Source organism: Podarcis erhardii, assembly GCF_964252035.2.
Source record: "Podarcis erhardii genome assembly, chromosome: 9".
In the NCBI taxonomy this organism is placed as follows: Eukaryota; Metazoa; Chordata; class Lepidosauria; order Squamata; family Lacertidae; genus Podarcis; species Podarcis erhardii.
This window is the reverse complement of record NC_138512.1, coordinates 6,210,327-6,231,402: the sequence shown is the minus strand read 5'-3', so window position 1 is coordinate 6,231,402 and position 21,076 is coordinate 6,210,327.

Sequence of the window (21,076 nt, the reverse complement as noted above, 5' to 3'; positions counted from 1 at the left end):
AGAGGCATATTGAGCTGGCAAAGATAGAGTTAAAAGACAAAGGATTGTGTGTATAATTTGTACATAAATCAAATATTGTACAAGTGTCATAAATCCAGTTAGTGGCACCCCTGGAATTTCTCATTACCAGCCCTTACTGTGGGAAACTAGGATCACCAACACATTTTATCCAAGGTGCAACAGAATGGAATAAAGCAAATGTCTAAAAATTGAGACCAAATTAATTTATACTTACAAAAAATGGAAATATCCTCACACTTGTTTCTGAATATTTGCTACCACTAGCCCTGGCAAGTTCCTCAAGAAAGGAATTCTGCTGCTATATACCTGAATTCTGCTGCTATATACCTGATTTACAACAGGTGCTGAACACATATGTGTTCTAGAAGCATACTGCAGTCCTAAAAAAATAATAGTTCAAAGGAGGGGGGACACCAAAGGTAATATACTAGAACTCAGGTTACAAAAGGTTGCAAGAGAAACAAACTGTCCTTAAGTTACCAAGAAGCTTAACGTGCACTTAGCTAAAAATAGACAGGATACCTAAACCGCAAACAGAAAATGACAAATCCAATACCTGTAGGACAAATAATACTACTTTCTGTCCCAGCTGATCAATATCACTCCTGTTGCCTGTGTCTGAAGTCAGTGAGTTTCCTTGCTCTCAGGGCCACCGGCCAAAGATCTAGCAACAGATTGGCACCCATCGATGTGTAATGTGGGAAGAGATCCTCCGATGAAGGCATAAAGAGTTCAAGTGGAGAGGCATCCCATCCACGAGCTGAATTAGATAAGACTGAAAAAGCGAAAGTGGCAGGCAAGGAGTCCCCAACCACTGCTAAGAAAACAAGTCTTCTGCCATTTTAAGAATGCCCCTCGTGCCTGAACTCACATATCCGTTTTCGCTCTGAAGGCAGACCAAGCTGAAAATTACATCTTTTATTTACTGACCACTCCTGGGTTTTTAAATGAGCAGTTCACAGCATGAAATAAACGGCGACATCCAAGTCCAAATACCAAAGATACTTGGTGGACCTCTGACAGCAAGGAGCTACGTAGGCAAAGCAGAGAAGGTTGTATCTCGGGTCGCTGTGGGGCCATGAGAAGGGCCTCCCTCCCGGGTCTCAAGGGCCAAGCTGGAGACAGGGGGAGAAGCATGCCTGCAAGTATTTGGACCCCAATTCATCCATACCTTGCACTTGACTTGGGAGTGTGTAGGCAGGCAGCTATTTCCCCCCCTCTATCCATTTTCTCTACACCAAGATGACTTTATATATTTCTATCATGTTTCCTCTTACTCACCTTTTCTCGAAACTAAAAAGGCCCGAATGTTGTGACTTTTTCTCGCAGGGGTGTGGCTCCTTCCCCTTGATCATTTTGATTGCCCCCGTTCTGAAGCTTTTCCAGCTCTGCAGGATCCTTTTTTACGTGAGGTGGCCAGCGTGGTGGTCGCACCATAGATTTGTATCACAGTATTATTGGCAGTTTTGTTTTAAATTTCTTTCCTAAATACTGTTAAAGGTAAAGGTAAAGGAACCCCTGACCATTAGGTCCAGTCATGGCCGACTCTGGGGTTGCGGCGCTCATCTCGCTTTATTGGCCGAGGGAGCCAGTGTACAGCTTCTGGGTCATGTGGCCGGCATGACTAAGCCGCTTCTGGCAAACCAGAGCAGCGCACGGAAACGCCATTTACCTTCCCGCCAGAGCGGTACCTATTTATCTACTTGCACTCTGACGTGCTTTCAAACAGCTAGGTTGGCAGGAGCAGGGACTGAGAAATGGGAGCTCACCCCATTGCGGGGATTCGAACCGCCGACCTTCTGATCAGCAAGTCCTAGGCTCTGTGGTTTAACCCACAGCACCACCCGCGTCCCTAGATACTGTTAGCATGTGTTAAATAAGCATTTGGAGGGGGGGTCTCATTGCGCATCACTTAATTCTTGCTTATACTGAATTGCATTTGTCATTTCACCTAGTTGGGAGAGACCCTTTGATAGCTCCTTTCAGCATCCCTTGTTTTAATCACCTTTAACAATTTGGTGTCAAGAAAGATGGCCATCTCATTGCTAAGCCCTAACTAGAGATCAAGGTAATATGCACAACTCCCAACCTAACCATTTTGGGGACTTCACTTTCTTGATCTGTTCACTGGCAGAACTACATTTATTCTTGCTCTCAGCTTACTGGTTGTTTTTTTTAAACTCATGACCCTAAGAGGACCTGCCTTCTTATTTCACGACAGCTAAACTCACTCTGAAAACTTTGGTGAGGTACTCTGAAAGCTTTTTGAGGTACTCTGAAAGCTCTACATAATACAAACTAGATCAGCTCTGTGAATATCTACCTGCTTGATGACACTCACAAAGAACTATAAAAAGGTCCATGAGATAAAATCCAGGGCCCACAGAACTTGAAAGTGGCAGAAGATGGGGGCACCAGCAAATTAGCATCCAGTACTTCGGTTGGCATGTGCAGGCTAAGCCCTCGGGAGCCAACATGGTCGCCACAGCATCCTTTCTTATCTTAAAAAAAACCTTTATAGCTATAGGGCAGCTGTAAAACCATGTGACGGCTGCTCTGTAGCTGTAAAAAACAATAAGATGTTGATATTATTTTTACTTTAAAATTTATGTTATCCTATTCTAAAATAAAACACTGTTTATTCCAAAGTAAATGTGCTAAGCATCATGGCAGCCAAACCAAGCTCCATTTTATTCTGGCAGTCTAACTGATCTTAAAATGCAAAACTGCACACTGGGCTGGCAAACTCCCCACCCCGCAATATTTAAGGAATGTAGAAGTGGTTATAGAACACGTTGTAAAGAGGCATTAATTATATGCTCCACAAGTGAAGTAATAGGCTTATAGGTCTCCTATTATCTAAAGGGGGACACTAAGGTAAAGGTAAAGGTACCCCTGCCCGAACAGGCCAGCCGTGTCCGACTCTAGGGTTGTGCGCCCATCTCACTTAAGAGGCCGGGGGTCAGCGCTGTCTGCAGACACTTCCGGATCACGTGGCCAGTGTGACGAAGCTGCTCTGGCAAGCCAGCACCAGCACAGCACACGGAAACGCCGTTTACCTTCCCGCTAGAAAGCGGCACCTATTTATCTACTTGCACTTAGGGATGCTTTTGAACTGCTAGGTGGGCAGGAGCTGGGACCGAAAGATGGGAGCTCACCCCGCCGCGGAGATTCGAACCACTGACCATGCGATCGGCAAGTCCTAGGCTCTGTGGATTAACCCACAGTGCCACCCGCGAAGGGGGACACTATACAAGCATTAATTTCAGGGTCTAAGGTTGCCTAGCTGCATCACTGGCTGCAAACAACAATTTTCAGTGAACTACTTAGAATCATAGAATTGTCGAGTTGGAAGGGACCCCAAGGGTCATCTAGTCCAACCCCCTGCAATGCAGGAATCTCAACTTGAGCATCCATGACAGAGGACCGTCCAACCTCTGCTTAAAAAACCACCAAGGAAGGAGAGTCCATGATTTCTCTTGAGCCTGTTCCACTGTGGGGCAGCTCTTACTGTCAGAAAGTTCTTCCTGATGTTTAGCTGCAATCGCCTTTCTTGTAGCCATTGGTTTGAGTCCTACCCTCCAGAACAGGAGAGAACAAGCTTGCTCCGCCTTCCATATTTGTATGCCTATGTGATGCTACAAGATTTCATATTACATTGTGAATCTGCACACCTTTGTTTGTTCATTGCATATAAAACTATTTTATATTTGTCATTTAGTTCAACTGGCACCTTACAAATCACTAGTACCTTTCCGAGCACAATTCAAAGTGTTGGTGTTGACCTTTAAAGCCCTAAACGGCTTTGGTCCAGTATACCTGAAGGAGCGTCTCCACCCCCATCGTTCTGCCCGGATGCTGAGGTCCAGCTCCAAGGGCCTTCTGGCGGTTCCCTTGCTGCGAGAAGCCAAGTTACAGGGAACCAGGCAGAGGGCCTTCTCGGTAGTGGCACCCGCCCTGTGGAACGCCCTCCCACCAGATGTCAAAGAGAACAACAACTACCAGACTTTCATAAGACATCTGAAGGCAGCCCTGTTTAGGGAAGCTTTTAATGTTTGATGCATTACTGTATTTTAATATTTTGTTGGAAGCTGCCCAGAGTGGCTGGGGAAGCCCAGCCAGATGGGTGAGGTATAAATAAATATTATTATTGCTAGTGCAAGTTGTTTGATATAAAGAATATAAGTTTGTAAGTGATCAGTGTAAAAAATTCAAAGCAGGGTAGATGTGAGGATGGATAGGCCACAAAAGGTTTGGGCCCGATCACTGCATTTCTATGGCCAAATTTAATGCTTTAAACGCAAAGTACACAAAAATGCTAAGGTAACTACTCTGCTCAAAGTAGCTCTCTCACAAGCATAGGGTGACCAGGACTCCTTTTCCTGAGCAAATTCACCATGAACACAACTGTTAACAAATTACACTCACATGAGACAAATCCTCATTGATGTGGCTTCACTCCTCCCTGTGTTTCAGCTCCACTGAAGACACAGTCAGCCAAGAAGAGGGAAGTCCACCCGCAGGGATCTCAGCCAAGTGGTAACAGATCCCTCAGCTTACTGATTACAATGTGAATCTTCCTTGGCCCTTGCCATGGCACACCTAGCAGAGGTTTGCTTGCCTACTAAAAAAACTGGGCAAGTGCTTCTGAGTAGATACGCTTGGAGAAGAGAGGCAGATGCCGTCCCTGCTCTTGCATTCTCTACAGTTCAGGAAAATTTGAACGAGGGAGGAAGCTCACCAGCGGGGACAGGGGATCCTGTCATTGGCACCAAACTTCAAATTCTCATCTGTCAACTGACCTGCCACTCCTGCAGATGACATCAATCCTGCTCTGAAAAAGGTTCCCAAGCTGCCCTCAATTGCATTCCCCCTCTACTTACCACTGAAAAAACACTAACAGCAGAATTGTCCACATTCAAAGCTGTCCGCATGCCAAATTGTCCCAGTCCAAAACTGATTTTTCTAAGGCTGGACTACAAGGCACAAGCATAGGAACTGGGGACAGCAGCAATCACTTCCTTTTCTTTTTTAGGGAGATAACTTTTTAAAATGACTTTTAAAAGGGACTTCTACAGGGGGAGGGTGCACTGCAGAGCAACAACCTTTAATTCAGCCTTGGATGTTGAAGAGGTTTATTGTATGCTTGCAATACCACACACGAGTTGTGTGTGAGGAGTGCTGCTTCATCCACTGTTAAGCCTCGGCTCAGTCCTCAGCTTTCAGTTTCTGAAAGGGTATGGTCATGCAGGCAGGTTTAAGTCCCAAACTTCTCATTACTCAAAAAGTAATGCATTGTACACAAAAACCAGACATTAACCACCAGTAGAGCTACATGACAGGTACTGCTGGGGCCTAAATAAACTTGAGCAAAAAACAACAAGTTCTATGTTTAATATGAATGCTGCAAGTAGTGGAATATAATAAATATGTCACACAGCGCGTCTGTCAGTAAATCACACAGTTCATACTGTGACCCCAGCACATCCTTGGGTCCTTCACCCCTGGATGCTGCAAACTTACTCCCACTTTGGAATTAACTGTAAATATTTTCTAAGCCATGAAAGACCCCCAAGCACACTATCTTTAGAAAACAATGGAAACAGGATTTTTTTTACCCCATGTCTACAAATTTCCATGAATTTTACATCTGTATCCCAATGTGTGTTCCTATGTGCTCAGGATTCAGAAGTATAATTTCCAAGATAAATGGAATGGCTCCTAGACAGGCGGTCTTTCTAAAAATTGAGCTAGAATTAATGGCATAATGCAGACTGGAGCTCCCACACCTCTGCTGTAAATTCTGGGAGCAGGGTAGGACCATTGCCCTCATCCTTTTCTTGAGAGCTTTCCAGAGGAATCTGGCTGACCACTGCTGGACTAAATAGACATTCATCTCATTCAGCCTAACTTTGCTGTTGCTATTTATGCATGCGCCATGTACAAATACATTTACACTTTGCAAAGTAAAATTCACTTCACAACAGAATTCAGCTACAGTCGTACCTTGGAAGTCGAAAGGAATCCGTTCCGGAAGTCCATTTGACTTCCAAAACATTCAGAAACCAAAGTGCGGCTTCTGATTGGCTGCAAGAAGCTCCCATTGAACGTGCGGATTCCAAAGAATGTTCGCAAACTGGAACACTTACTTCTGGGTTTGTGGCGTTCAAGAGCCAAAACGTCTGAGTAAAAAGGCGTTCGGGAACCAAGGTACAACTGTACTACTTATTGTTCAAGTGGTTCCTAAGCATTTTCCCCCCTCTGCCACAATTTTGGTTGTCACAAAATTTTTGAGAAGCCAACACAAATAGTGTTCAATTTAGAACAAACAGCAGAACAACAAGGAGGGAGCAGTGCTGTGCAATCAGTTTGGTCAAAAACGTAAAAATTAAATAAGAACTAAAACCTGAATCAGGTAACATTCACCATGTGTATCAAGATGCACTTCATACCACAAGGATATTAAGTACAGTGACTCACAATTTCTTTCACTGGACTACTTTGCAGTAAATGGATGTGTAAAGCACAAGGGAAATGAACGTAAAGTTAGTTGGTATCTCCCCATTCAAATATACATCTCACCCCTGATGTCATTTTAGACATTGGGTTCTTTAAGTGCTATTTTAAAAGCAAGTAGCACTTAAAAGAAAAAAAATGGCTGGCAATACAGCATCTCTAACTGGATAATAATAGACCTTAGAAGCCACTAATTTCAATTAAAGCAAGTATCTATGCCTTCCATAAATCTGTGTGGTCACAGAGGCCTAAAATCTGAAGACCGATTGCAGAACTCAGGATACAGACTCCACATTTGTGGACCATTAATATGTTAAAAGACAAAACAAAAAAGCAAACTAAGGAAGTGCAAAAAGCAAATCAGTACCCTCAGCAAAGTCTGCAAAATTATTTTAATACCACCATTTATTTAAAAAATCTGCATGACACTGTATTACATAAGAGTTGCCATCACACAGCACAGTTCAGTGGGAGCCAAAAAGGGCCTCTTCTGAAGTTAATAGTACTAATTGAAATTCAAAACTTTGTCAGTTTGTATGGGAGGCGTTGCAATGACTGACCCTGCGATCCTAAAGCTACACTGAACTCAACATACACACACTTCCTCATAAAAAGGTCTCTATATGCCAAAGTGTCTCCCAGACCTCACCGTAAGGCTTGCAACATCAAACTAAACTCTTGGTGACAACTTACAGGGTCAGTGAGATCCTTAACTCCTGGTGCTTTGATTTTTACTTAATAGCAGTCATTGGCAGTGGCGTAGCGTGGGGGGGTGCAGGGGGGGCCGGCCGCACCGGGCGCAACATCTGGGGGGGGGGGCGCACTCGCCGCCTCCGGAGTCGCCGAAGAGCCTCGGGCGCAGGCTGTAGCAGAGCCCCATGTCTCGCAGAACCGAGGAGCTGTGCGCGCGTCCGGGCTGAAGGCATCCGGCAGGCAGCGGCTCTTAGTGCTCCCCGCATCAGGGCCGCAGAGGGCGCGCCAGGCAGCCCCTCCTCACAGCCCCCCCGCCGCTGCAGCTGCTGGGCCATGTTGCATTTTCCACCAGCGGCAACTCGCCTCAGATCACCTGACACGGACCTGCCGCCGCCGCCGTGGCTACCTTACCGTAAATACCCCAGCCCAGGCAGCAGCAAGAAGAAGCTGGCAGCGGCGGCAGGTAAGGGGTTAGGGGCGCAAATTACTTGCCTTCCCCGGGTTAGCGGGCGCAAATTACTTGCCTTGCCCCGGGTTAGCGGGCACAAATTACTTGCCTTGCCCCGGGTTAGGGGGCGCAAATTACTTGCCTTGCCCCGGGTTAGGGGGCGCAAATTACTTGCCTTGCCCCGGGTTAGCGGGTGCAAATTACTTGCCTTGCCCCGGGTTAGGGGCGCAAATTACTTGCCTTGCCCCGGGTTAGCGGGTGCAAATTACTTGCCTTGCCCCGGGTTAGCGGGCACAAATTACTTGCCTTGCCCCGGGTTAGCGGGCACAAATTACTTGCCTTGCCCCGGGTTAGGGGGCGCAAATTACTTGCCTTGCCCCGGGTTAGGGGGCGCAAATTACTTGCCTTGCCCCGGGTTAGGGGGCGCAAATTACTTGCCTTGCCCCGGGTTAGTGGGCACAAATTACTTGCCTTGCCCCGGGTTAGCGGGTGCAAATTACTTGCCTTGCCCCGGGTTAGCGGGCACAAATTACTTGCCTTGCCCCAGGTTAGGGGGCGCAAATTACTTGCCTTGCCCCGGGTTAGCGGGCACAAATTACTTGCCTTGCCCCAGGTTAGGGGGCGCAAATTACTTGCCTTGCCCCGGGTTAGCGGGCGCAAATTACTTGCCTTGCCCCAGGTTAGGGGGCGCAAATTACTTGCCTTGCCCCGGGTGCTGACAACCCACGCTACGCCGCTGGTCATTGGACCCTCATCAAGTCTTTCCCTCTGCCCAGTCTAACCCCCCCTCCTGCCAACCGCTATGTACCAATATTGTACAGCTTCTCCAGAAAAACAAACAGCTTTTGGGGGGTCGGGGTGGGGACACTTTGGAGGAGGTGAAGTGTCAACACTCCACTTTGAAGCGCCACTTCTCCTATCTTAGTCTGCGACCACTTCAGAGTGAAAATAACATCTTCACACCTATCCTTGGACCCTCATGAATCCTTCTGCAGATCAGAAACAATCCTGCTTTCTCAGAGCATTTGAGGAAAAGTTTGGGATCTGAGCACCAGACCCCCATCCTGCTCCGGCTCTCTCCAGAGAAGGCTCCGCTCCCACGCGGGTCCAGCAGCGGATTCGGGCCGGCGGCACCCGCGACCACCCGGCCCCGGAACCAGGGCGCCCCCCCCCCGAAGCAGCCAGGCCGGGCGCTGCCGGGCCCCCTGCCCTTCCCCCGGGAGCAAGGCCCCTCCAGCCCGGCAGCCCGGTGCCAACGAGGTCGCGGAGGAGGCAGCGCCGGGTGGGCCGCCAATGCCCGCACTTGACCCACGGATTAGCAGGGAGCAGCGCAGGCTCGCCAGGCCGCCGCACCCCTGGAAGCGCAGCGGGTGCGCCTGGAAAAGAGGGGCGCCGAGCGGGGAGCCCTCCTTCCCTCCCCCTCCTCCCGTCTGGGGCGGGTGCGCCCTGCAAGAAGCACGCCAGCGCCGGCATCCTCTGGGCAGGAAGGATGCGGCAGGCGGCGGCGGCGGCAGCAGCAGCAGCAGCAGGGTGGCTCCCTGGCCCCGGGCGGGCGGGCGGGCGAGGCGCACTTGCGCGCCCGGGCTCCGGGCCGAGCCCTTCCCCTCTGGCGGGGCAGGTCGTCTCCGCCAGCCGCCGAGCCCCCAGCCCCCGCGGCTGCGGCTGCCCGCTCCGCCCGGGCGTCTCCTGCCGCCGCCGCCGCCGCCGCCCTCCCGCCTGCCGGGCTGGCCGCGTCCACTTGCCTGGGGGGAAGCCGAGGGTCCCAGAGGGAAGCGGGGCGCGGCGGGCTCGGCTCCGCGCTCCTCCCCGCCGGGCTGCGGCCGCAGCTCCGCCTCCCAGCGCCTTGAAGCGCGCCGCGCTGGTCGGGATTGGCGCCGGGCCCCGCCACTCCAGCGCGCCACCGCCGCCGCCCTCGCCTCGCCTCGCCTCGCCTGCGGCCGGGGCTCCGGAGGATGCTGACGGAGGAAGAGGCGCTGCGCACCTTCGCGCGGACCCAGCGCGATTCAGAAGCGCGGCAGCTGCGCGCTCCTCTGGTGCCTCCTGCGGGCGCCTGGCTAAGTGGACGCCGCCAGCATAGGCTGCCGCGCGAGGTGGGCCTGGGACCGGATCCAGCCACGCTTGCCCTCTGCCCTCAGGCTTCCGAATTGGCCCGTCCCGGGAGACGCGCTCGCCAGTGTCCCCCCCCCCTCGGATGGCGCCCCTTTTCTACCCTTTTCCGCCCCCCATCATTCCTGTATCCGCAAGAGCTCCCGGCGCCATTAAAAGAGCGGAATGAATCCGTGGGAAAGAGCGCAGACGCCTCAGTAGCAACACTCTGAAGGTGGCTGTCACCAATGGAAGCTAAGGCGGTAAAAAGACTGAACATGGATTCAGACTGGCCAAAATATTGTGAAATTATAGAATACGATGGTGAAAAGTTGAAACTACAGAGTTTTGAGAAATTAAAACCTAAAGTCCGAGACTGGTTACATTATTACCAGATTAATGAGACCTTTAAGCAGGACAGGAAACTAGGATTCCAGAAGGAGAGGTCAAAGTTAGAAACAGAATTGTTAGAACCCAATACTAAGAATTTGTCTAGAATGTATAATCTGCTGCTAAAATGGAACACACAGGATGAAACGGTCAAATCAGCTATGATTAAGTGGGCACAAGATGTTGGTCATGATATTATGTTTGCTGACTGGGAGCAGTTATGGACCACAGGTATTAAATTCACGGCATGTAGTGCCTTAAAAGAGAATATAATGAAAATGATCCATAGGTGGTACATGACCCCAGTCAAGCTTGCAAAGATATATCATTTGCCCAATAACAACTGCTGGAAGTGTAATGAATGCAAAGGAACTTTTTATCATCTTTGGTGGACCTGCCCGAAGATTAAGGCCTACTGGGAAATGATCTATAATGAAATTAAGAAAATCCTTAAGTGGACATTTGCAAAGAAACCAGAGGCTTTTCTCTTGGGCATGGTAGGCCAAATGGTTCCAAAGAAAGATAGAACATTTTTTATGTACGCAACAACAGCAGCAAGAATTCTTTTGGCAAAGTACTGGAAGACTAAAGAACTACCTACTCTGGAAGAATGGCAGACCAAGGTGACTGAATTTATGGGACTGGCAGAGATGACCGGCAGAATTCGTGACCAGAGGAGAGAGACAGTGGAAGAGGACTGGAAAAAATTTAAAATTTATCTTAAAAATTGTTGTAAAATTTCGGAATGTTAAGATGTCAAGGGATTTGATATAAAGAATTACAGCTGTAAAAATTTAAGCTTAAGAAAATTTTAAAGAGAATTAAATATAAAAATGGATGAAGGATTGCTAAAAAATTTTAAAACAAGGATGCAGTGAAGGGGAGGTATGGGGAAGTCGTGTTATGTTTGTTTATTTTTTGTTTATGTTGTAAAATTAATAAAAATTATTTTTAAAAAAAATGAAGGTGGTGCTTCTCTCTCTCTCTCTTTACAAAAAGAAAAAAGAGAAAACACCAAATTAAGCAAAAACAAAACAACACATCACAATAAAGAAAAAGAAAAAGAAAGAAAAAACAGAAAAAGAAAAACAATTAAAAAACACAACGAACCTTCCCATAACTTATCTTTCATTTGCTTGTTTCCCTGACCTCCTCACACCTCCCTTTTTTGTATTCTAGTTCGGTTAGCTATTTCAGCAAATCCTTTCCATCTTTCCCAATTTTTGTCCTATAATTTATCTTAATATAATGTAACTTTACTTTCCCTCCTTTCACCAATTAACAGTCTATTTTTACTTAATCCTTTATAACATTTCTGCTAAAACCACATAACTTCATTCCAGCCTCCTTCTAACATTCCTTAATTTTACAATGTTTCTGTAAATAAACTTTAAATTTCTTCCAATCTTCTTCCACCGACTCTTCTCCTTGGTCTCGGATTCTGCCAGTCATTTCCACCAGTTCCATGTAGTCCATCACCTTCATCTGCCATTCTTCCCGGGTGGGTAGATCTTGCGTCTTCCAGTACTTTGCAATAAGTATTCTTGCTGCTGAAGGTGGTGCTTCTCACAGTGGCCCCTTCAAACTAGAATTTTTTTTCCGTGGAGCACCACTTTTTGTAGAGATTTTAGCACTCGCCCTCAAAAAGTGCTTGAGGGACGGGACCTCCACCAGGGGGGGGGGGCGCAACTACGTCTGATGCTGCTGCAGGGATAATTACACGTTTATCTGGTTTTTTAAAGTAAAAGTAACCTGTGCTTTATATCCTTTCCAATTAATTGCAATCTTACAATGACTCGTTTTAACTTTTTATAGGAGCACCCAAACTTTTGTAACCTGCATTTTTATATGCACTGCAACAAATAGTGACATGCTTCATAGTGAATAATGGGCTGGTCCCGTTATTGGGCAAAATCAGGCCTCCAATCCTGTGCCCAGTAGCTGCTCCGCCATGCGCAGGAATGCTCTCCAGATGCTGCAGAACCTGGAAGCCCATAAATCAGTGGCACAAGCATGGGCGTAGCCAAGGGAGGGGGGCAGCTTCCCTCTTAAGTAAATAAATAAAAATACGTAACTAACTGAGGTTCTGCCCCCCCCCCCAAATCCTGGCTATGACCATGGGTACAAGTAGGATGGCAAGGATATTTGTGCCAGCCACAAGATGCAAGACCCCTCTCCTGGTATGGGACTCTGCCACTCACACACTGCCTGCCCCTCAGCTGATCAAGCTCTCATGCTCTTGCTCATGGCAAGGAAGAAGAGCTGATATGGCAAATCATGGTATTCAGCTGCTGAAATATCTTGATGTTAACAACCAAATATCACTCAGGCCTACTGGAAACCCAGAAGGCCTCTAAGGGTGGACCATCCTAATATGTAGGTCCCTCACCTCTGCAGAGGGTGGTAAACCAGTAGAATCCCTTGTTGTTGTTGTTTAGTCGTGTCCGACTCTTGGTGACCCCCTGGACCAGAGCACGCCAGGCACTCCTGTCTTCCACTGCCTCCCGCAGCTTGGTCAAACTCATGCTGGTAGCTTCGAGAACACTGTCACACCATCTCATCCTCTGTTGTTCCCTTCTCCTTGTGCCCTCCATCTTTCCCAACATCAGGGTCTTTTCCAGGGAGTCTTCTCTTCTCATCAGGTGGCCAAAGTATTGGAGCCTCAGCTTCACGATCTGTCCTTCCAGTGAGCACTCAGGCCTGATTTCCTTCAGAATGGAGAGGTTTGATCTTCTTGCAGTCCATGGGACTCTCAAGAGTCTCCTCCAGCACCATAATTCAAAAGCATCAATTCTTCGGTGATCAGCCTTCTTGATGGTTCAGCTCTCACTTCCATACATCACTACTAGGAAAACCATGGCTTTAACTATACGGACCTAATCTGTCCCAATTGCCCAATGTCAGGAACACACACACTCTATATCCCCTCACATCTGGACAGAGCAGAGAGAGAGAATTTATATACAGCACAGGAACTCTCTCCCCCCCCCCCCGACCCAAATCTGCTCTGATGCTGCAATGAGTACCTAGGTGGGCACAGACAGGTGAGACCAACTCTGCCCTGCTCACCCACCCAGGTTTCAGTAATTCAGACCAGATCAGCTTCCTTGTCCATTATCAAATCATGGAAAGCTGGTTTCATCTGACCTGAGATAATTTATTGTGTAACCGTACTGGTTGCTATTGCTATATTTTATTGTGGGCAAAATGAATGCAAAGCTGGATTGTTGTCAATACAGGGGGAATTTTAAGTTGTACTTTTTATGGGAAGAATGGTGATGAAACCACTTTATTTAGAATGTGAAAAGCTCAACAGAAAACTCTCTTTTTGCTGCTTCAGGGCCTTGTCCCTAGAGCCCGTGAGCATTTTGTAAAACCTGGAATGGAACTGTTTTGATTCTGGTGACCTGGAACATGTAAAACACAGGCTGAATTCAGCTGAGTTTTAAGAAAGGGCGTGTATAGGAAAGGGGAAATCACAAAGGAGGAGTGTACACGAGCAGGGAGAAAGTCAAGCTGGCCAAAGCTCAGAATGAATTGCAAGAGAGGTTTTAAAATAATAAAAAAAGGTTTATTCAGCTATGTTCAAAGCAAGAGGAAGAACCAGGAAGCCGTAGGCCCTCCGTGTGGAGAAGATGGAAAAATGTCATTGGTTCAAAGGGAGAACTGCTTAAGGCCTGCTTTGCCTCCTGTCTTCACCTGAAAGGAAAGCAGCGCCCAACCTGGTGACAACAGAATAAACGATGGAGAGAGGGAGCTGCAGCCCAAGATAGGAAAAGAACACCTAGCTACTTAAAACATACAGTGGCACCTCGCGTTAAGTACTTAATTCGTTCTAGAGGTCCGTACTTAACCTGAAACTGTTCTTAACCTGAAGCACCACTTTAGCTAATGGGGCCTCCTGCTGCTGCTGCACCGCCGGAGCCAGATTTCTGTTCTCATCCTGAAGCAAAGTTCTTAACCTGAGGTATTACGGTATTTCTGGGTTAGCGGAGTATGTAACCTAAAGCAGATGTAACCTGAAGCGTATGTAACCCGAGGTACCACTGTACTGTATTGGCCTGAATATAAGCCGCACCCGAATATAAGCCGCGCCTTTAAAATTGGAGGGGGGTGAAGAAAAAAGACCTAAATATAAGCTGCTCTATTCTTTCTGCTTCTGGCTACATACAGTGGTACCCCGGGTTAAGTACTTAATTTGTTCCGGAGGTCCGTTCTTCACCTGAAACTGTTCTTAACCTGAAGCACCACTTTAGCTAATGGGGCCTCCTGCTGCTCCCGCACCGCCGGAGCACGATTTCTGTTCTCATCCTGAAGCAAAGTTCTTGACCTGAAGCACTATTTCTGGCTTAGCGGAGTGTGTAACCTGAAGCTTATGTAACCTGAGGTACCACTGTACTGGGGCGGGGGGGGGGAGCTGCACTGTGTTGCCGCTGGCCTTTCCCCTTCCTTGCTCTCTCCCTTTTTGGCCTTGGGGAAGAGGACAGGGGACAGTGCATGGGGCGGGCGCTCCTTTGCCGCATTCCTGGCGCTGATTGTCCCGCGTTCCTGGCTGCATACCGTAAGGTCACGAATATAAGCCGCACTTTAACCTTTCACAGTCAGAATTTGGGGGGGAAGTGTGGCTTACATTAAGGCCAATACGGTATTCAAATCTCCAAAGACAACTTGGTGGGCAAATCTTACAATCATTTTTGGCCGTTTCTTAAGGGTCTCTACTGAAATACATATAGGTAAAGACTGAAACAGAAATAAAAACTTTGGCGCTACCATCATCTTGACTGATGCCCCTCTACCCATCTGTCACAGACAGACAGATGGCCTTAGACCAAATGTTTAGATCTTTATATGTATATTTTTCACTAGTGACAAAAAATTAGCTCTATAAATACTTCTGTTTCCCTGGGGGCCTCTGACAAGAATGCCTTCGGGTTGGAGACCATAAGGGCAATATCATCAGCAAAGATATTTAGTGGAAAACTCTGCCCATTTCTCAAGATAACTTTTATTTTCTGGTTATTCTGGATGGCATTAGCTAGGACTTTGTTTGACAATGCAAGTAGCAAAGGTGACAAGGGACAACCTTGCTTCGTGCCCCTTTGTGTGTTCAGAATATCAAAATCTTGTCCATTTACCCTTACCACCACCTTGCTATTGCTATACAGTGGTACCTCGGGTTACATACACTTCAGGTTACATACGCTTCAGGTTACATACTCCGCTAACCCAGAAATGGTACCTTGGGTTAAGAACTTTGCTTCAGGATAAGAACAGAAATTGGGCTCCGGCGGCACAGCGGCAGCAGGAGGCCCCATTAGCTAAAGTGGTGCTTCAGGTTAAGAACAGTTTCAGGTTAAGAACAGACCTCCAGAACGAATTAAGTACTTAACCCGAGGTACCACTGTATAAATATTGTGAAATGAATATAAAATCATGTCCAAAGTTCATTTTACAAAGTAATTGAAATAAATATTCCCTGCTTTCCTAGCAGTCTTAAGCTTATTGTTTTTCTTTGACTTGCTGTCCTGAGCACATCCAGAGGCATAATGAATTTGGATCAACTGATAGATGAGAAAGATAAATTTCTAACATATGCTGTTTTGCGAGATAAATATCATCTATCAGATGTAAACCTGCAGCTACTACACTTGTTAACAACCTTGTTTGCATCAGCAGCATTTACAGCTTCTGAGACACTGGTGATACTAGAACAATTGGTCAAATCCTTTGAAATGAAAAAAACAACAACCCATGATTAGTTTTTATAGATATTTGTTATAAATGAATCAATTTGATATGCAGATTTTAAGAAATGAGTGAATAAAGAACTGGAGGTTCCTATATTGTCTAGACAAAGGGAAAGTGTTTTAGCTCCTGTAGCAAATTTGTCAATGGACCTTAAACTATGATTTATATAACAAAAAATAATGTTTAGAATTTACTGGACTCCACTATGCTAGTACTGTATAGAAAAGGACTGTCTAAGTCAGCATGTTGTTGGAGAAGTAGTAAGGAGATTGTTTATTTAAAATACATGATTTTACAACGTTCAATGTTTATTAAGTTTTGGGGGAAATAGTGGATGATATAAATATAATTGTGTTTTTCCAGGGAAAAATATTTTTTTGAACTATCTACCTACTATATGGAATTTGACAACTGAACACATAAATGGATTCTTCGTGCCATTACTGTGACCAAGAGACTGATACTGATGCACTGGAAAGGTAAATGTATGGCTGCATTTAATCAACTGATTGAAGATATGACCACACTTGCAATTTATGAACGGATTGCTTATAGATGTAGACTTTGCATGGACAAGTATAATGATATCTGTAACACATTTCTACAAAATATAGTAGGCTAAATATATATACCTATATAGTGGTACCTCGGGTTAAGTACCGGTACTTAATTCGTTCCGGAGGTTCCTACTTAACCTGAAACTGTTCTTAACCTGAAGCACCACTTTAGCTAATGGGGCCTCCCGCTGCCACGGGAGCACGATTTCTGTTCTCATCCTTAACCTGAAGCACTATTTCTGGGTTAGCGGAGTCTGTAACCTGAAGCGTATGTAACCTGAGGTACCACTGTATGTATTTGGATAATAATAATACTTATATTTAAGATAAGTATATATGGAATTGTAATTGTTAAATTTTATAATGATATAATTCACATTTTCCTTCTTATTTTTTATTTTATTCGATTAAACAATTATTTAAAATAATATTTTAAAAAAGGAATTATAAAGGATTAGGAATTTCTATGATAATGGCTAACCTAAAACAGAACGAGAGATCAATTTTATTTTTTAATAAACAAGAACATTCTTGATTTGAATTTAGGTGAGTTAGCTCCTCCATAGCAAAATATAAACAACAAGTAAAAGAGAATTAACACAATTTGAACACTTGATTGTGGGACATAATTTAATGACAGATCACTCACATATGTAGAATAGTAACAAAATTAGATAACAGGATTACAAAATGCTGAGGAAAGGATTTGGGTTACGACATAGGCGTAGCCAGAATTTTTGTTTGTGGGGGCAGAACCTCAGTTAACTATGTATATTTTTTATATAAGGGGGCAGCTGCCCTTCCCTGTCCCCCCCACCACTGGCTATGCCCATGCATTACGATATTAAACCCACAGAATGGGAAAGAATATGGAACAAGGTGCCTAGGAAATCAATTTCAGCAGAGTTTCAAGGCTCTACCCTTAATATAACCAGTAGGTGGCACTGTGCACCCATGAATTTACCACATATTAACCTCACTCTCCGCCCCAAATGCTGGCTCTGTGAAAAAAAACATAACTATGTAAAAAAATCCTTCCAGTAGCACCTTAAAGACCAACTGAGTTAGTTCTAGGTATGAGCTTTCGTGTGCATGCACACTTCTTCAGATACACTGAAACAGAAGTCACCGGACCTTTCTATATAGTGAGAAGGTGGGGAGGGGTATTACTCAGAAGGGTGGTGGGAATGGGTGATTGGCAGATAGCTGATTGGCACGGCTACCTATCTGTAACCATAACTATGTATTTCATGTTACCCACTGGCAGTTTTTTGGGAGATGGAGTTGTTATAAACAAGACAATAATTGACCCCAACCCCTTTCTTAGCTGAACTAGGGTTGTGGCATTGGCCAAACAAATATGATTTGGCTAAATAATTGTTTCTATATTTCTTGTTAGCTGCCAGGGTGGTTATGGCAAGAAAATTGAAATATTTAGAGGGATTTAATAAGGATTTATGCTATAGTCAAATCTGATTGATAGCTATTGCTGAAAAACTAACCCCAAAATTAAAGGTATACTAGCGGGCAAACAATCAACATTTAATTTTCTACTATGTGTTGGAGGAAATTATTATTTATTATTGATTACTACAATGCATCCTGCAAAACATTCTGCTCTTTGGAATTCTTAGTAACTTTTCAGCTTTAAGTAAGAATATAAGAGGACCTCACTGACAATATTCTTATATTTATAAATAAAACTAAGCATTTAAAAAAAAATCACTACCCCACAACAAGTTAGAGGAGCAATGCTGAAAATAGTTTTGGGGTGGTGCTATATGCCAGGACAGCCCCTTCCTTGCACGTCTGAAACAGGTCAGGCCTACTACAGGTTGCTGACTTGACTATTTGACTTTATAGGAACAAAACATTTTCTGGTGCTGAAGAGAAGCAACGAGAAACCATGCTGAGCTCTGCCCGTTAAGTGATTTACTTTATTTGTATATGTTATGGTTACCAGATGTCCCCGGATTTCATTTAACGTCCCCGGATTTATATTTTAAGTGTTGTAGATTTATTAGTAGTGAATGAATGTTGTGTGATTGGTTCAATGGAACAAGGCACATCATATGGGGACTTCTGGCGAGGCAAAATGGCGGGCGGCATGGCAGCGAGCAGCTCCTGAAGCCAGCCAGAACCAACTGCGCTACCAGGCTGGCTCCGGGCTGCGGAGGCTGCCACTGCCGCCACCGCCAAGGGGGAACTGGGGACGCCCAGCGTGTCAACTGGGGGAACCACTGACCCCCCCCCCCTACAACCCAAATCAATCCGGGAGCAAGGGCGCCCAGCCACCTGGCCACAGGAGATATTACTTCTTTTTTTAAAAAAACAACAACACTTTTTAAAATAACTTTCTCTCTCTCTCTCTCTTTTTTTAAGTGTCCCTGGATTCTTTGAAAAAAATCTGGTAACCTTATTATACGTTTCAGAACTAACTTCTAACAAATTGCTTTATTTGTCCACTAGTAAGCTATAGTCCAAAATGATAACAAGCAGATAGGATTGTGTCGGCTATGCTGACTGCAGTTGGGCCCGAGACTGAAAAGAACCCAAAGAATTTCTCAAGTACTGATGCATTCCGGTCATTTTCTTCCACAAATTTTACACCTAGAGATAGTTGTTGTATGCCAGAAATGTGTGCTGTGAAAACTGATAATCTTGTAAAAGTGTCAGCCTTCACAACATCTTCCCTCAAAATTTGGCCACACTATTTTATTAACTCATTCTGCATTCTTGTAGATGTGTATTTAGCGTTGCGTATTTAGCCCATTGTTGTAAACTATGAGTTACAGCTCATGGTTTGTTTCAAGTGAGACAGGCTGGGCCAAACCACAGGTTAGTGCTGCAGCAAGACTGGCACTGTGGGTTAAACCACAGAGCCTAGGACTTGCCAATCGGAAGGTTGGCAGTTCGAATCCCCGCGACGGGGTGAGCTCCCATTGCTCGGTCCCTGCTCCTGCCAACCTAGATTTTGAACACCTATTGTTTTGGCAAGTTGTTATATTTGATCTAGGGCAATTATAGTATTGTCCATGTGTGCAGAAGGGACGCGGGTGGCGCTGTGGGTTAAACCACAGAGCCTAGGACTTGCCAATCGGAAGGTTGGCAGTTCGAATCCTCATGACGGGGTGAGCTCGCGTTGCTCGGTCCCTGCTCCTGCCAACCTAGCAGTTCGAAAGCACATCAAAGTGCAAGTAGATAAATAGGTACCGCTCTGGCGGGAAGGTAAATGGCGTTTCTGTGCGCTGCTCTGGTTCACCAGAAGCGGCTTAGTCATGCTGGCCACATGATCTGGAAGCTGTACTCTGGCTCCCTTGGCCAGTAAAGCGAGATGAGGGCCGCAACCCCAGAGTCGGCCACGACTGGACCTAATGGTCAGGGGTCCCTTTACCTTTAACTTTAAGACTGAGGAAGGAGTGAAGTGGTGTGGTTTTGGTTCTGTGCACCAACATGATTGCTTCTACTTGCCGACTTACGGTGTGGCTAAGCATTGCATGGAAACCTGGCTTTTGAGTGACAGTTGTGCAATTCAGAATTTTTCTTTATTAGCCACCATTTTGGAAATGATTCTTCTCAGTTTAAAGCGAGAGGTTGAAGCATGAATGAATAGTAATAGCTGCTAATCTTTGAGTTACAAAGTACTATTCTCATAGCAGATGTTAATGAAAATTGCAAAGCAATGACAGTTTTGCTTTTTAAAAAAAGCAGCATTAGCATTGGGTGCCTTAGTTTCCATTGGGAAAATTTCAAATGCCCCGCAACAACACAAGATTTTGAGTGGTATTAATTAGCAACCCGGGTTTGAGGTATCACTTCAAAACATGAGGGTTGGGCTCTGCAAAACTTTGGCCCGGTTTGGAGTAAATGGGAGAATGGGAGTGGTGTTACTACCAACCCTGGTTGGACGTAGCAGTTACTCAGTTCGGGAGAGGGGGTGCTGCAGCAGAAAGCAAGGTCTGTGTTGGAAATGCTTGCCAAGCTTTGGCAGGGGATCCCCGATGTTGGGGTTCCAAGTTAATAATAATAATAATAATAATAATAATAATAATAATAATAATAATTTATTATTTATACCCCGCCCATCTGGCTGGGCCTCCACAGCCACTCTGGGCGGCTTCCATAGAAACCAAAAATATAGTAAAATATCACACGTTAAAAATTTCCCTGAACAGGGCTGCCTTAAGATGTCTTCTGAATGTCAGGTAGTTGTTTATTGCTTTGACATCTGCTGGAAGGGCGTTCCACAGGGCGGGCGCCACCACCAAGAAGGCCCTCTGCCTGGTTCCCTGTAGCTTTGCTTCTCGCAATGAGGGAACCGCCAGAAGGCCCTCGGCACTGGACCTCAGCGTCCGGGCAGAACGATGGGGGTGGAGACGCTCCTTCAGGTATACTGGGCCGAGGCCGTTTAGGGCTTTAAAGGTCAACACCAACACTTTGAATTGTGCTCGGAAACGTACTGGGAGCCAATGTAGGTCTTTCAAGACCGGTGTTATATGGTCTCGGCGGCCGCTCCCAGTCACCAGTCTAGCTGCCGCATTCTGGATTAGTTGTAGTTTCCAAGTCACCTTCAAAGGTAGCCCCACGTAGAGCGCATTGCAGTAGTCCAAGCGGGAGA